This window comes from Dama dama, chromosome 11, assembly GCF_033118175.1.
Source record: "Dama dama isolate Ldn47 chromosome 11, ASM3311817v1, whole genome shotgun sequence".
NCBI classification, from domain to species: Eukaryota; Metazoa; Chordata; class Mammalia; order Artiodactyla; family Cervidae; genus Dama; species Dama dama.
In genome coordinates, this window is record NC_083691.1 from 10,603,073 (window position 1) to 10,618,698 (window position 15,626).

General features: G+C 40.0%; 1 protein-coding gene across 6 annotated transcripts in view; it reads right to left on the reverse strand.

The window, feature by feature from the left end:
* The window catches only part of GAPVD1 (GTPase activating protein and VPS9 domains 1), a 71,579-nt gene extending 59,364 nt beyond the window's left edge, over window positions 1-12,215 (reverse strand). For all 6 annotated transcript variants that reach the window (XM_061154660.1, XM_061154658.1, XM_061154659.1 and 3 more), the window contains exon 1: window positions 12,080-12,215. The gene's annotated coding sequence lies outside the window, so the exon portion shown is untranslated. The remainder of the gene's footprint in view (window positions 1-12,079) is intronic.
* Window positions 12,216-15,626: the final 3,411 nt, after the last annotated feature.

Consider the following 15,626-nt stretch of genomic DNA (forward strand, 5'->3'; position numbering starts at 1 on the left):
CATCTGGTAACATACTGCAGTCTTTAAACTATCACACTAAGAATATTTTTTCTTTCAGTTCACTGTGATCAGAAACAAAACACAGGAACCTCCTAATGCAAAAGTTCCACAGCTGTATTAACATTCTGCACTAATTCCTGGTCAAAAGAAGCAAGGCAAATAAATTTCCCAGCCAGAATTGTTTAGGGAAAGTCAGTTTCCATACTAATTTCCACTTAATAGCAAAATTTTTAAAAAGCCATTATAAGTAGTAGTGGTTGAGCTTGAAGAGGAGAGTTTTGACTGGTGGTAGTTAAGTGTATGCGTGCCTAGGAAACAAAAACAATGATAACCACTGGGCATTTCAGGACTGTCATTACTAGGGACCGACCAGGTACTTTATACGGAAATTCTCATTTAATCTGTGTAACATCCCTGAAGAGTATTCATGCCCACCTTTTACTGATGAGTAAATTAAATATTCTGCCCAAGGTCAAATCAGTAACTGGCAAAGCTAAGATCAGAATCCAGGTGTACCTGGCCTACCCAGATTTTAACCACCATGCCATTTGCCTCCCAAAAATGAGTGCTTTAATTCACCATCAAGGTCACTTCTTCTACTCGCCTAACTCTTCCAACAACTATTAATATGTCAGTCAGTAGCTGGACAATTCCCCTCTTCTTCAAAAGTTTCAAACTGTCTGACAAAGTCAAGTTTAGTTGGACTTCAGGACTAAACAACCTAAATCCTACTAAAGAAATGGTATATGAACGTTTAGAAAAAGTTACTAGGGACTGATCCAGATTATTACCCTGATAATTAAACATATACACACACACACAGAGCAGGTCCTATCTGAAGTATCTTCTAAGACTAACAGAGTTCTGGGTATAGCACTCTAAAATGCAACGAGCTCAAAACTAGCTATATAATCTCTACTGATTAATGTAATCTTTCTAGAATTCAGCTTTTCGACAGAAAAACAAGGAACTATGAGTACCACCCCCTTCCCGTAATTAACACTCCAAATAGATCCAAGTTCCCTCAGTTCAGTTCAATTGCTCAATCGTGTCCAACTCTTTGTGACTCCATGGACTGCAGCACGCCAGGCTTCCCCCAACTCCCGGAGCTTACTCAAGTTCATGTCTATCGAGTTGGTGATGCCATCCAGCCATCTCATCCTCTGTCGTCACCTTCTCCTACCACCTTCAATCTTGCCCAGCATCAGGGTCTTTACAAATGAGTCAGTTCTTCACATCAGGTGGCCAAAGTATTGGAGAGTTTCAGCTTCATCATCAGTCCTTCCAATGAATATTCAGGATTGATTTCCTTTAGGATGGACTGGTTGGATCTCCTTGCAGCCCAAGAGACTCTCAAGGGTCTTCTCCAACACCACAGTTCAAAAGCATCAATTCTTCCCTAACTGGCACCAGAAGATCTTGGTCACCTCGCTCTCTTTCTCTAGAAGCTAACTGGGATTTCCTGTGGGCAGGTGACCTCAGAGGGTAATCAACATTGTCAAAGTGATCTATGCTCTGAGTGTATCCTCTGCCTTCTTCCATGTGGGAGAACAGAAAATCAAAATGGCCCTTCATTGGGAAAGTTTAGGAAAATTCAAGATTATCATCTTCCTCCAGTCAACCCTTCAGACTATGAAGAGTCTCATCATCTGAGTAGTCTCATTCCTGGACTCTCCTCCCTACTGCAGGAGACACAGGAGACATGGGTTCAATCCCTTGAGTCAGGAAGATCCCCTGACAGAGGAAATGGTAACCTGCTCCAGTTTTCTTGCCAGAAACAATCCCATGGACAGATGACCCTGGCAGGCTATAGTCCACGGCGTTGCAAAGAGTCGGACAGAAGTGAGCATCCCCATGCACACACGCACGCATGCGCACACATGAAGCCTATATCCTCCTTATCTTTAAGTGAACTCAAATTTCTCCTTTGAGGCCCAGCCCCCAAATCTCTTCCCACTGCTAAGTGCTGGGGGAACTGCCTCTGACAACAAATAGGGTACGTCCTTCCTCCCTGATGACACTGAGTGGGAAAGTCACTCCATTTTAAAGTCTCTTTCAGTTCTCCTATTCACATCATGGGGAAAATCTAAGCGAGGCACCAGTCTGTCTTCAACATTTCCCTAATACTTGCTGGGCTGTGCTTAGTCGCTCAGTGGTGTCCGACTCTTTGTGACCCCGTGGACTGTAGCCTGTCAGACTCCTCTGTCCACGGGGATTCTCCAGGCAAGAATACTGGAGTGGGTTGCCATGCCCTCCTCCAGGGGATCTTCACAACCAGGGATCGAACCCAGGTCTCCTGCATTGCAGGCAGATTCTTTACCAGCTGAGCTACCAGGGAAGCCCAACACCTGCTAATCTCTCCTTTCAATTAAAGGACAGCAGGTCTCAAAGTCAGCACCTTCTGCAAACAGCAGCAAGCTAAGTTTTATAACACTGCTGTGTTTTTATAATATTTAACTTGGTTTCTATTTAGGGCAAGAGATAGCAGCCTCTCATTATGGTAATAACATAAAGCTTCTTTAAAAATATTTTTAAGGGGTCCCCAAAAAGACATTTTAAATAAACAACAGTAAAGCAGTGTGCAGATTCAGGAAAAATTTTGATGTTACTCAAGGATCAAGCATAGTAAACATTGTTATATACTAATGCCTATACCTTGACAGAACTGTCAGTTACTTTTTTGTTCATTATATACATGCATTTCATCATAGTATTCATGTACTATTTATACTAATATGACAAGGCAAAAAAATGACCATCATTTTTTAATGACCTACTACAACATTAGCTGTATTTTAATTTGAGGATTTTAATTAGCTACCACTTTTCAAGGACATAACCAACCCATACCAGAGATGGGTGTCTGCTGCAACTTTTTATATAAATATAATCATGCTGAATTACAATCATTTGTCTACATGTGTTTCCCCTTGCAAGACTTACCTCTTTCGATGCAGGAATAGTTTCTTACTCATTTTGTGTTTCTTTAAATTACATACTCTAAAAATCATCAGGTATTAAAAATAATGAGCTCAGCTCTTTCCAAAAAATGGACAGACAAGCACAGTAAGGCTTTATTTAACATACTTGCTTCACTCACCCATTCAACAAATGTTTACTAAATACCTATGAAGCGCTAGGCACTGATGAACAGGACAGGTTAAGGTCTGCTTGAGGGACCTGCATTCTCACAGGGATACATGAATCCTAATGACAGTTTTGAGTTGTTGTCAGAGACTGGGTTTCTGCATGCCCTCTATTCAGAATCCTCTGCCTACTCCTTTTAGTGGTCAGTTAAGCCCCACTTACGCGGCAGGGCCCAGCCCAAGCTGAGAAGCCTGTACCAGTCTCTTGAGTCAGATATTTTCTCCCAGACTATTTGCAATAGAATGTTGTTTCCACAACAAAACTTCAAGTGCCCTGAAACAGGGACACAGTCATCTTGGTATCTCCATTACTTGGCAGAAGAACTGGTATTTAGCAGGTACTGAATCAATGTATAAATTTATAAATAATTAATCAACAAGCGACTGAATGATGAAGAGCAATGCTCCAGTTAGCAATCAGCCAAGCTGCTGCTAACTCAGTTCCAAAATGATTAGAGAACAGCAACAAAATTTAAGTTGGAGACACCTACTAATTTCCCAATGAGTATGTCCGAAATAATTATTAAGGTACCAAAAAAAGGACATTTCTTCACAATTAAGAAATGTATATCATGAGGGGAAAATATGAAAACAACTGATACTTTCTAATATCTTTGGTTGGCATTTTTGAAACAAAAGTAAAACATTGTTTAAAAAAATAGACTTGGTACCAACTATTCCTGGCACAAGTACAAGGAACTGAAAGACACACAGCTCTGAAGATGTAAGTACCTAATTCAAAGTCATTAGTACCCAAAATTCAAATTAAGAGTATAGCACTTCCTGTTACGACACCAAAACTCCACACCCTACCAAAAATAAATAAATAAAATCCAAAGGTCAATTTTACCCCTGATCCATTAATTAATTTTCCAGAGCTAAAAAAGAAAAACCAAGAAAATAATGAAATTCAACGCATAACAAACAGCTTGTGCATTAAGCTCAGGTTTTATCAGACCACACAACTGACAGAATAAAACACCTGGACAGGTAATATGCATTACTTAGTAAATACTAATCTAGACTCACTATTTTCACTTAAAAATCTTGGCTTTTTAAAATCTTGAAATCATTACTAATAGGACAGTTAAACAAGATAAAGCATGAAAGACATTAAGTAAATTATGGTAACGCCTTCCATGGACTTGTTTAGCTGCTAAGTCATGTTCTTTTGTGACCCCAATCAACTGTAGCCTGCCAGGCTCCTCCGTTCACAGGATTTCCCAGGCAAGAATACTGAAGTGGGTTGCCATTTCCTTCTCCATGGGACCTTCCTGCACCAGGCATGGAATGTGCGTCTCTTCTGCACTGTCAGGCGGATTCTTTACCACTGAGCCACCAGGGAAGCGGCTTTCCATGGACTACCACATCATTAGTAAGAAGGAGATACAGGTACATGGAAAGATGCCTATCAGGTACCACTAAGTGAAAAAAGCAAACTGCAGAATGATATGCATGGTAAGATCCCAGAAGCAGTCCAAGGTTAAAACACAAATCCCAGAGCAAGACTTCTTGAGCTCAATCAAATCTCGGTTTTGCTGCTCACTAGTTATGCAGCCTTTGGCTAATTACTTTTCCTTGCCTCAGTTTCTTCATCTGCAAATGGATGTAAAATTGAACCTTTGATGGGTATGTTCATAAGGTTGTGAGGGTTTAATGGGTTATAAAGCACTAAACAAGAACAAGTGTTAACTATGATTCTGGGGGGGGGCGGAAATTCCAAATCATATAGCATGTGCACATACAGGTAGGGAAAAAAATGTTCATTTTTGCATTGTTTTTAGTTTTGCTTTTTTTTAACAAAGAATGTTTCTTACTTTAGTAATTTAAAAAAATTTTAAAAGGAAAACATAATAAAAACTTGGCACTAAAAGCTCCCCTGCTTAAAGATCTGCTAGTACTTAAACACTCAGGACCAGACAAATTCTGTGAATAATTAAAACTGTGAAATTTTCAAGTCCAACAAAAAGGACACAGTACTTACTTTCTAGGTACAGCTGAACAATAAGACACTATACACTAATAAGCAGAACTGCAATGGTATTAAAATTATATTCCCTTTTCCTCCAAAGGCAGTAAGTAACACAAAAATATCCACCTGATCTAGAAACATATCAGGAACTTTCATGTTATGTAAGCCTTTATTAATTTTATTAGTCCAAAGTTATATACCACCAAATCTAATTTCCTCCTATTCAACAATCTCTAATGACAACTCACTAAGACATATAGAAATCTGGAGATCAAGATAAACTAGTGAAAAAAATCCTAAAACCCTTAGAACACCCTACAAACCTTTGAGAGAGATTTTACCACCCACATGCTTTGAGGAAGCTTTCGTCCCCAGCATAAACTCAGTTTCTTCCCTAAATACAGTGGGTGCACAAAACTACCAGATAGAAGAGCAGAGAGAGAACTTTGAACTTCAGCTGCATTTTTGCTGAGCTGTAATACTGGTAAAGCCTGTTTCAAGATCCAAGAGGACACCCTCAAATTTAAGGAAAGCATGTAAACAGCAGCCTGACATGTCTATGTCATCACATTTACCAAAACGGTACTTCATAAAATTACAAACACTATCAAACTTCAAACAGCATTATTATCACTGTGTTCTACCTAAAAGGAACATTCTGGACCACACAAAAAAATAAATCTCATTAGTCAAATGGCTTTTCAAAAATAAATCAACCATTAAGATGCCTCCATAGAATTATGGAATTTTTTTTTTTTTTTTTTATTTTCAACTTTAGTTTACATAATGCCTACAAGAAAAGAAGTCAATAAATGTTAGCTATTATTGTCATTACTGCTATCATGATGTTTTGCAATGATGGAATAAAAACTTTACATGAATTTGAGCAAACTCTAGGAGATGGTGGAGGACAGAGGAGCCTGGCCTGTTGCAGTCCATGGGGCTGCAAAGAGGCAGATTTAGCAATGGAAGAGCAACAAACAGAAACTCAGAGGGAAGCTTTTACTTAATAAGTCACTTTCCATCAGAATCCAAGCTGGCCCACCAGGCCCTTAAATAATTCGGTACTAAAAAGCACTTTGTTTTAGAGAAATCAAAGTTAGAGTCCCTGAGTTCTAAAGAAGGTAAACGTAAAATAAATTCTGTAAAAAGAATTAGTCTAGTCTTCCCTAAGCCTTTTGGACACAGAAATCCATATCTGTAAACATTCTGTAATTCTGCCATAAGTGCTATGACTTTCAGACCTAATGTATTTTTGTCAGGTAGTCAGGATTTATAAACAGTGGAAGTAAAATTAAGACATGGGTCAGAGTTCTCCATTAGAAAGTGAAAAGAGACAGTTCAGAGTGGGCTGAAAATAGATGACTTTAGCCTAACTCCTAAAAACTTTTAAAATAGATGTACTTAGATAAAATTTCAATTGCTTGAGAAGATAATTTGATTCTGATCCTGAAAAAAAGGGAATAGGCTAACATCCCTTGATTAAATATTCTTTTAAATTTCCCAATATTAATCTTTTCAAAAATTCAGAGAAAATAAACTGAAAATATAAATCAGGAAGAGAATAAAACAGAACTGAACATGTTTGACGACTAGTCTCCAGCGTGGGTGGACCGGCATTACATGGGAGCAAGACCAAGCAGGCACCCTTTCAGACAGACATCTTAAATTAATGAGCAGACATCTTGCCTGTTTATACAGTTACAGTCTGCTTAGAGCCTTGTATTGTTTAGCATCTTTTTATTGAAGTATAGTTCACTACAATATCGTGTTCGTGTCAAGTATACAGAAAAGCGACTCAGATATGTATATCTTTTATCTATTGGCAAAGAATCCACCTGCCAATGCAGGAGACCCAAGAGACGAGGGTTTGATCCCTGGGTGGGGAAGATCCCCTGGAGTAGGAAATGGCAATCTGATCCAGTATTTTCGCCTGGAAAATTCCATGGGCAAGAGGAGCCTGGTGGGCTACAGTCCTTGGGGTCATGAAGAGTCAGACACAATTGAGTACACACACAAGAAGATAGATAAATATAGATACCTATCTATATATTGATATCTATTTTAAGATTATTTTCCATTATAGGTTATTATAAGATACTGGTTATAATTCCCTGTGCTATACAGTAAATCCTTGTTGATATCTATTTTATGTATAGTAGTCTGTATCTGTCAATCCCATACTCCTAATTTATCCCACCAATCTCTACCCCCTTTCCCTCTGATAACCATAGGTTTATTTTCTATCTCTGTGAGTCTGTCTTTGTGCTGAATAGAAAGTCATTTGCATTATTTTTAGATTCCACATATAAGTGATATCATATACTTGTCTTTCTCTGACTTACTAAGTACAATATTTTTTAGGTCCACTCAAGTTACTGCAAATGGCAATATTTCATTCTTTTTTTATGTAGTCTTATCTTTTTTAAATGGCTTACAAAAAAGGTGAATACAAAGATAATATTGGCTTAATATATACAATTTAATTACACCGTTAGCGTTAAAGTTATATTTTCCTTTTGGGTATAAATACTGAACAAGTATCTAGTTTATCTTCAAACTTAAAAAAGAAAAGAAAAAAGACATTATAAAGACCCTTAGGAAGTCTGTATTTTCTTAAACATTTGCTCAACCATTTATTTATTAAACATGAGAACTTGAGGTATCAACAGATATTCATCACTTCTTCTGACCTCTGAATTGCAGAGTTCAAAACTGGGTTTCAGCTTAGAAACAATGAAGAACTTCCCTTCTGAAAATGTCTTTACAAAATCATAATATATACTGAAACATAAATCCAAAAAATAAGAAAATATAGGTAAACACAAAGAAGGAAATTTTAATTGTCTATAATTTTACAAACCACAAGTCAAAAAATTTGTGTCAAAAGATTTTTCTGTACACAATACAGAAATTGTTCCTTTACAAATGAAAATATCTTTATTAGGATTTAAGAGTTAAAGCCACAAATAATCCTATGCAAACATACAGAATTTGTGTTCTAGGCAGTTCAAATGTAAAAAAACAAAAACACAGCTAAAATCCTTCTTACCTACGAAAAAATTAACTACAGAGCAGGAAATGTGTGTGGTGAATAAACATAAAGCTGATGGGGAAATTTTAATTAATCACTTGAGAAGAAATTGTTTTTCAATTATTTTTGGTCTTTCCTAAGCAAGTAAAAAGGATTCCACTTATTTTTTTTAATTTATTTATTTTTTAATTTATTTTTAATTGGAGGATAATTGCTTTATAATGTCATGCTGGTTTCTGCTATACAACACTGTAACTCTGCCCTAAGTATACATATATCCCTTCCCTCTTGAACCCCCCTCCCATACCCCCAACCCAGCCCAAGGATCCCACTTATATCAGACTTTTTTTTTTTTTTAATATATGAGACTTTTAACCCCTCAAAAAAATCATACTTTATCCTGGAGAACGGTAATGTGTAACCAACTCCCCAATACACTCACTACTAAAAAATAATAATAATAAATAAAAGTGAAACATCTTACAATTGGGAATGTATCTACTTTCCTGCTACAATTTCCTGCAAGTATCAGGGGTAATTTTTCCAAATAAGCTAATTTAAACTGAAGCACATTACATTTAAAGAGTGACAAATTTTGCATTGTTAGGTGCACCCAACAAAAGTTAATACATATTGTTGCCATTTCCAGAATGCCCAGGCAGCATGGCCTTGTATGGTGCTAAGTGTCACCACTGGAAAATTGCTCACAAACTCGCAGCAGAGCCGCCTGGGTGAAGTGGGAAGTGACAACACTTGAGAGTGCCCAAGAAGGCACCAGAAGAGCAGTGGTTGTTTTAAACTCAGGGACGAGGCAAGAAGGTGGAAAGGGTGAAAGCACGTTGAAAGCTGGAATGCCAAAAGATAACTAGCAATTACTGAGTGAAAACCATGTTCCTGAAGTTACTTCTCGGGTTAATCCTATATGACAACTATTTATCACCTCCATTATACAGATGAGGAAATAGCTTTAGAGAAGTCAAATAACTTACTGCCTAATCATCCAGCTCTTATGCAGCAGACAAGGAATTCAAGACTAGATCTGCTTGACTCCACACCCCACACTCTTCATTTCCCCAGGCTGCCTCTCTGGTTCTTCAGCAAAGAGACTTCAGGTTCCCTGTGAGCAATGTCACTGTGGTGGGCTCTAGGAGGGAGAGATCCATCTGGAGGCAAATGGTCACATACTCTCATGGGGAGCCTAGATTTCTCAGCCTTTGTTCATCCCAAACTGCCTTTATACATGATCTTTTATTCCATTTTTCCTTTTACAGACCTAGCGCACTGGATGGATGAATGGATGGATGGGAGGGAGGTCGAGCTGTTGACTTAGATGATTATTTGATTTACAAACTCCTCTGTCCTTGTTTTTGTTCAAGTTGTTCCCTGTAACCGAAGCCTTTCTCCAGTAGCCCTGTAGCTAATCACATCTATGACTGAATGTCCAGTTCAAATGGCATATCCACACAGCGTTCCCCAATCTCGCCTCTCCCATTTAGTAGTGGTAGCTCCAATCTAAATTCTCTTGATCTTTTAGGTACAAATATATACAAATATACAAATAATATGACGCCAGATAGGTACATGCTATAAATAAAATAAAGGAGCAGGGGAGAAAGAATGATGAAAGAGGCAGTGTAAGGACACAGAAAGTATCTGGCAAGACCTCCCCAAGGCAGTCATTTGTAATATAGCGTGTTTAAGTCAACACAAACTATTTCAGCACCAACATCTATTTCACAAAAGACTCTTCTTCAGCTTTCCACCCCCTCCCCTAATCCTTTCTAGAAAAAGTCTGCTGCACTGGTTTTTCATTATAGCTATTATTTTAGAGGGAAAAATATCTCACACAAGATGCTGACAGGTGCTTTACAAACAAGCGCAAACTTCCAGTTACACATATTCTGAAAAAAATGTTAAGAGTAATTTGTCGGTGAGAAGTCTGATGCCAAAAAGAAGCTGAACTACAAGAATTTAAAATGAAATTTCAAGAAAAAGACTTTAGTAAAACTCTTCAACTCTAAGCTGTACATTTACTTTCTGTCATGTATGAAAAGAACAGCGACAGGAAAACAGACTCAAAGAGAGATCCTGCAGTTTTTCACTTCATGATAGAAAAATTAGACTGGGGAATTCCCTGGCAGTCAGTGCTCCCACTGCCAGGGTCCAGGTTTGATCCCTGTCACAGAGCTAAGATCCCACAATCCTCACAGTGTGGCCCACCACCCCGCCCCCATCCAAAAAAAGATAGAACAATTAGAATATCCTCTCCCCCCCTTTAAAAGTCATACTACCTACCTGACTTAAAGAAAAACAGCACACACTAAAATTTTCTTTCACAGACTTACACAACAGTTTGGCGGGCTCAATTCCTTTAATCACTTAGAAGCTGGAGGTACCTTCACACAAAAATCTAAGGGCCAAAGTACTCACTTCCCTTTCTTTCTCAGATTATTTTGCTGATTCCTCATGACCTTGAGTGAAATATCTGCGGTCCATTCTATTTTTCAAAACTATTACTCTGACTACAGTCCGATTTTTTATTGCCCTGATTACAAAAATTCCGTCTTTCATCTATCTACACTATTGTCCTATCTGCTTTGACTTTTTTCTTATCTAATGATCCAAATATTCTTGCAAGCCAACTTACAGATCCCCAAAACTTATTTCTGCTTCAGAAATTCTTAGTCTTTTTGAGCCATGGGTCTCTTTGGTAGTCTGGTGAAGCCTATGGACCCCCTTCTCAGATTGCTTTTGAATGCATAAATAACTATATGCCAATATGAAAGAAACTAATTATAATGAACTATTAGCAAAAGAATGAAAAAAAACCCTAATATTGTAATATATGTGCACCTTTATAATCAAATTAAATAACAAGGTCTAACAGTGAGTCTGATAATACCATAATCCAAAGAAATTATAAGCATAAATGATACTTTAAAAATGTTTTACCGGAGTATACCATAAATGATATTTTGAGATAGCTGCAACAACTGTAAACATGAGACAAAAATACCTATCGTTTACACCGGTGACAAAGTCACAGGTGTCGCTAATTCTACTGTGGTTTGTTGCTTATATTCATAAGTGAAGGAAATGACAATACAGTTATCAGATAATAAAGACGTGTTTTGTCCTCATTCTAGTTCAAGGAGCTCCTGAATTCTATCCACGAACTGCTGAATACCAGGTTTAAAATCCTTTCTAATTTAAAGCCTCGCTGAAACTGATTTTTAGCACAAATTTTAAAATAAAAACACTGATTTCTCCTTTGACTTACCTCTCATCTGAACGGACCACCACGCCTCCCTGTTTTTACGCAGATTTACAGACAGAACTACCTGTTTATCTCTCTGCTTTGCTTAGCCAGCACCCGTTTAAATTTTGCCAGTCAATGAAAGACGAAGTTGCAGGAAAGGCGATGGAAGCAACCGATAGCTTCTTATTTACAGATCGCCAACAGGAAGTGGAAAGATGCCAAGTATGGTGTGTATGTTTTTGGTAGGTGGGCTGCCCCTCCACCCTCAGGCCCTGGAGTCCAGCTTGTCAAGAGTCTCCGAACCAAGACATCTTCACCAGCGGCACTCAGAAGACACTGCACCTTCTCGCCTCCCATTCTCAGTTCTCCAGCTGCCAGGTCGCCCGCCTCTGGCTCTCCCTTCCCATCCCATCCCCCACGCGTCCCTCCCTCTTATCCGCCCCAGGCTGCCCGGTCCCCTGCGCGCCGCCTCCTCTCCCCTCCGGACCGAACCGTGTGCCTCCGTCCCCACCTCTCCCCTCGCTGGAGGGAAGGGCCCAGTGCCCAGGAGTCAGCTGGACCCGGTGGCCCGCCGTCAGGCGCAGACTGCGGCCCTAGGCCGGAGCAGCACCGCCGGCAGGCGAGGAGCCCGCGCACTCGGCGCGGAGTGATCGGGGTCGTGCACATACCGAGAAGATCTTGCGGAGGAGGAAACCGAGGTCTGCGTCGGACCGTCACCCGGCCTCGGAGCCGTCGCTCTCGCCGCGAACTGCCACCGCCGCTGCCGCCGCCGCCGCCACTCGCTAGTTGGCTTCCCTGCGTCCTGCGGCGGCGCTGCCGCCAACTCATCGCGCTTGCGCAGAGCCGCGGGGGCCTCTGGGACTGGTAGTTCGGACCCGTGGCCAGCGGCGCCTCTTCCGCTTTTACCCACCACCCAGCACGCCCGACTCCGCCGCGGGCTGGAGCGGTCTTCCGCGGGTGGGTTACCGAGAAAGGGCTTTCGGAGAGTTGTTCCGCAAAGACTCGCTCTTGCTTTCGCGTACGGTACCGCTGGATGTTAAAAATTCCGTCTGGGCAAGTATGTGTAAAGTAAAACAATTTATAGCATTTATGTTTTAGGTGACAAGTGTCACTTGGCCAGAACACATCATTCGAAACCCATATAGCTCTCCCTTCTTCCTTTCTGTTAAAAGTGTCACTAATTGCCTTTAATGACATCTGGGTTTTCAGTCTTAAACCTGATTTCCCACTATGTTTATCAAATTTTACTTAGTGTAAACTGTATGAGTTTTTAGGTCGATTGACTATTTAATACAATTTTTTAAAAATAAAAACAATTCACATATATTCAAATGTCAGGTTAACTGAACACTCCTATAAACCTTAGAATTTGAAGCCACCTTAAAAGTCATTAGTCCAACTTCCCCCCGGGCATGAATTCCCTCTTGTACACTCTCTCCAGATAGGCGTCCGACTTCTATTTCAACAGTTCAGATTTCAGAGCGCTCACTTCCTTAAGTAAGACTGCCTGCTCAACTGTTGGGCAGCGTTTAATATTAGAAAATCCTCCTGCTGAACCAAAATCTATTTCCCTTTTACTTCCTTCCACTGCTAGTAGTTATGCTGCTTGGAGCGATATAGAATGCTTTCCCCTTGATAATCTTTCAAAAACTTGAACACAATAATTATATCCTCCAACACTAGGCGTCTCCAAACCAAAAAAAAAAAAGTGAAAATTGTCAGTTTTGCAACAACTTAAATATGATTCAGCTCCCAGAATGCTTTCCATTTAGTCATTCTCCTTGATGTATTATCTTTAGAAGTTGTCAAAATTTGCCTGAGATTTATTGCCTCTTTTTTTTGTTTGTTTAATCACAAGAGCATTCTGTGGTAAGCTCATCAGGTATTATTGCTATCATATTGCCATTCAACTGACTCAAGAATTCGATTAGAGATTATTCCACAGCTCTATTATAAACATTGTCCAAAGCAACCAGAGGCTTCCCTTGTGGCCCAGATGGTAGAGTCTGCCTGTAATGCAGGAAACCTGTGTTTAATCCCTGGGTGGAGAAGATCCCCTGGAGGAGGGCATGACAATCCACTCCAGTATTCTTGCCTGGAGAATCCCATGGACAGAGAAGCTTGGTGGGCGCATAGAGTTGGACATGACTGAGCGACTCACACACACACACACACACACACACACACACACACACACACACAGCAACCAGGGAATGAAAAAAGCAACAGAATATGGTTTATAATTTAGGGTAAAAGGATAATCACACAGATTAAGGATCATAATAATAAGCTAAGTTATAAAGTGCATTCAGATTCTTGATGAAAGTCTTTATCACGTTGATGGGCCATGACTTTAGGAAGGAAGTAACACTTTGAATTTACTGAATGGTTGGATTTCAGGAAAGAAATGGCATATGAGGATCGCTAAGAAGGGTCCAGCAAAATGAAATGCATCCAGTTTGTTCTCACTTCACCCTCAGTACAGTGCTATAAATGGGCTGGAGCACACAGGCCAGGTTAAAGGGGAAGGAAAGATCCCCCAAAGTTGCAAAAAGTTCTTAAGGGTTGTGAAGAAATTGCAGTGTGTAGTAAGTAAAAAGAATACTGGGATGGTCAGTTAGTCATTTTGAGTCCTCTGTCAACCTATAAATGAAGAACTTGACCTAGGTAAGTAGTTCTCAATATTTTCTTCCAGCTAGTATATCCAAGGAACACAGCCTGCACCTCAGTGCAATGGATCACCGGACTCCCTGGTGGCACAGTGGATAAGAACCCACCTGCAAATGCAGGGGACTCCGGCTCCGTCCCTGGTGCAGGAAGATTCCACATGCCACAGATCAACTAAGCCTCAGAGCCATGACTACTGAACAGAGCTCTAGAGCCCCAAAAGCCAAAACGACTGAGCTGTGCGCTAGAGCCCTTTGAGCCACAACTACTGAGCCTGTCTCTAGCCTGTGCACCTAGATCCCAGGCTCCACAACAAGAGAAAGCAGTGCAATGAAAAGCCCATGCACCGCACCAAAGAGTAACCCCCACTCGCCTCAGCCAGCTGTGCCAAGCAGTGAAGACCCACCGCAGCCAAAAAAAAGGAGAAAAGGATCATTGTAACAATAATTCTTATGGAATATGTAGATTATTCTGAACACTTTTTACACAAAGGAAAGTGAATTCAGAAGGTGAAAAGATGCTCAGAATCAATTAATGGTACACTTTACGGGAAGAGAGGGCTTCCCTGATAGCTCAATTGGTAAAGAATTCGCCTGCAATGCAGGAGACCCCCAGTTTGATCCCTGGGTTGGGAAGATCCCTGGGGAAGGGAAAGGCTACCCACTCCAGTATCCTGGCCTGGAAAATTCCATGGATTAAAGTCCATGGCGTTGCAAAGAGTCGGACATGACTGAGTGACTTTCACTTCACAAAGGGAGAGAACCCCATTTTGTTCACCACTGTCTCTCTGGAACCTGCCATGCTACCTACTTAGGATGTAATACATATTTTCTTTTTTTTTTAAAAAAATGAATGGGATGAATAAACAGTGAACTGTGGTCAAAGCCCTTTCCTTTCCACTACATCACCAAGCTTTCCTTGACATACAGAGAAAATGAAATTACTTGTTCATAGCCACAGAAATCATGCCGGATCTAGATTAGAGGTCAGTTCTTGAGACTCGACCTCATAATCCCCAGACTACTCTGCCACAGAAGCAGAGAGCAGTGACAAACTCAGTTTTTTTTAAATGTTCTCTTTCCTTTTGTTTGTGCACAGCCAGTACTTGGATGCAAGAAGAGAAAGCAGGTGCTACGCCAAGTGATTTGAGGGGCTTTTGGTATTTCCAGACAAAAACATTTTTTCCTCATGTCCCTGATAGCTCCCTGAAATGTCATCATTAGTGACAGAAACGTTGAATCCTGGATGTTAGAGCTGTATCAGAGATCACCTAGTCCAATACTTGCATTCATCTGAATTTGGAGGCTGTTCCTCAAGAGATCCTGATTAAAAAGTACATGCCCCTGGAAAAAGTAAAATTTACATTATTGTGCATCTATACGTAGGAGAGAAATATGACAGTTAATTGAGAGCAAGCTATACCAGAAAGAAAAACAGGGTCAAAAAAAAAGAAAAAGAAAAGAAAAACAGGGTCATATCCAGAAAAAAAATAAAAATTAGGAAGAGGGAGAGCAAGGTGAAAGGGAAACAAAAACAAAGACTTCATTT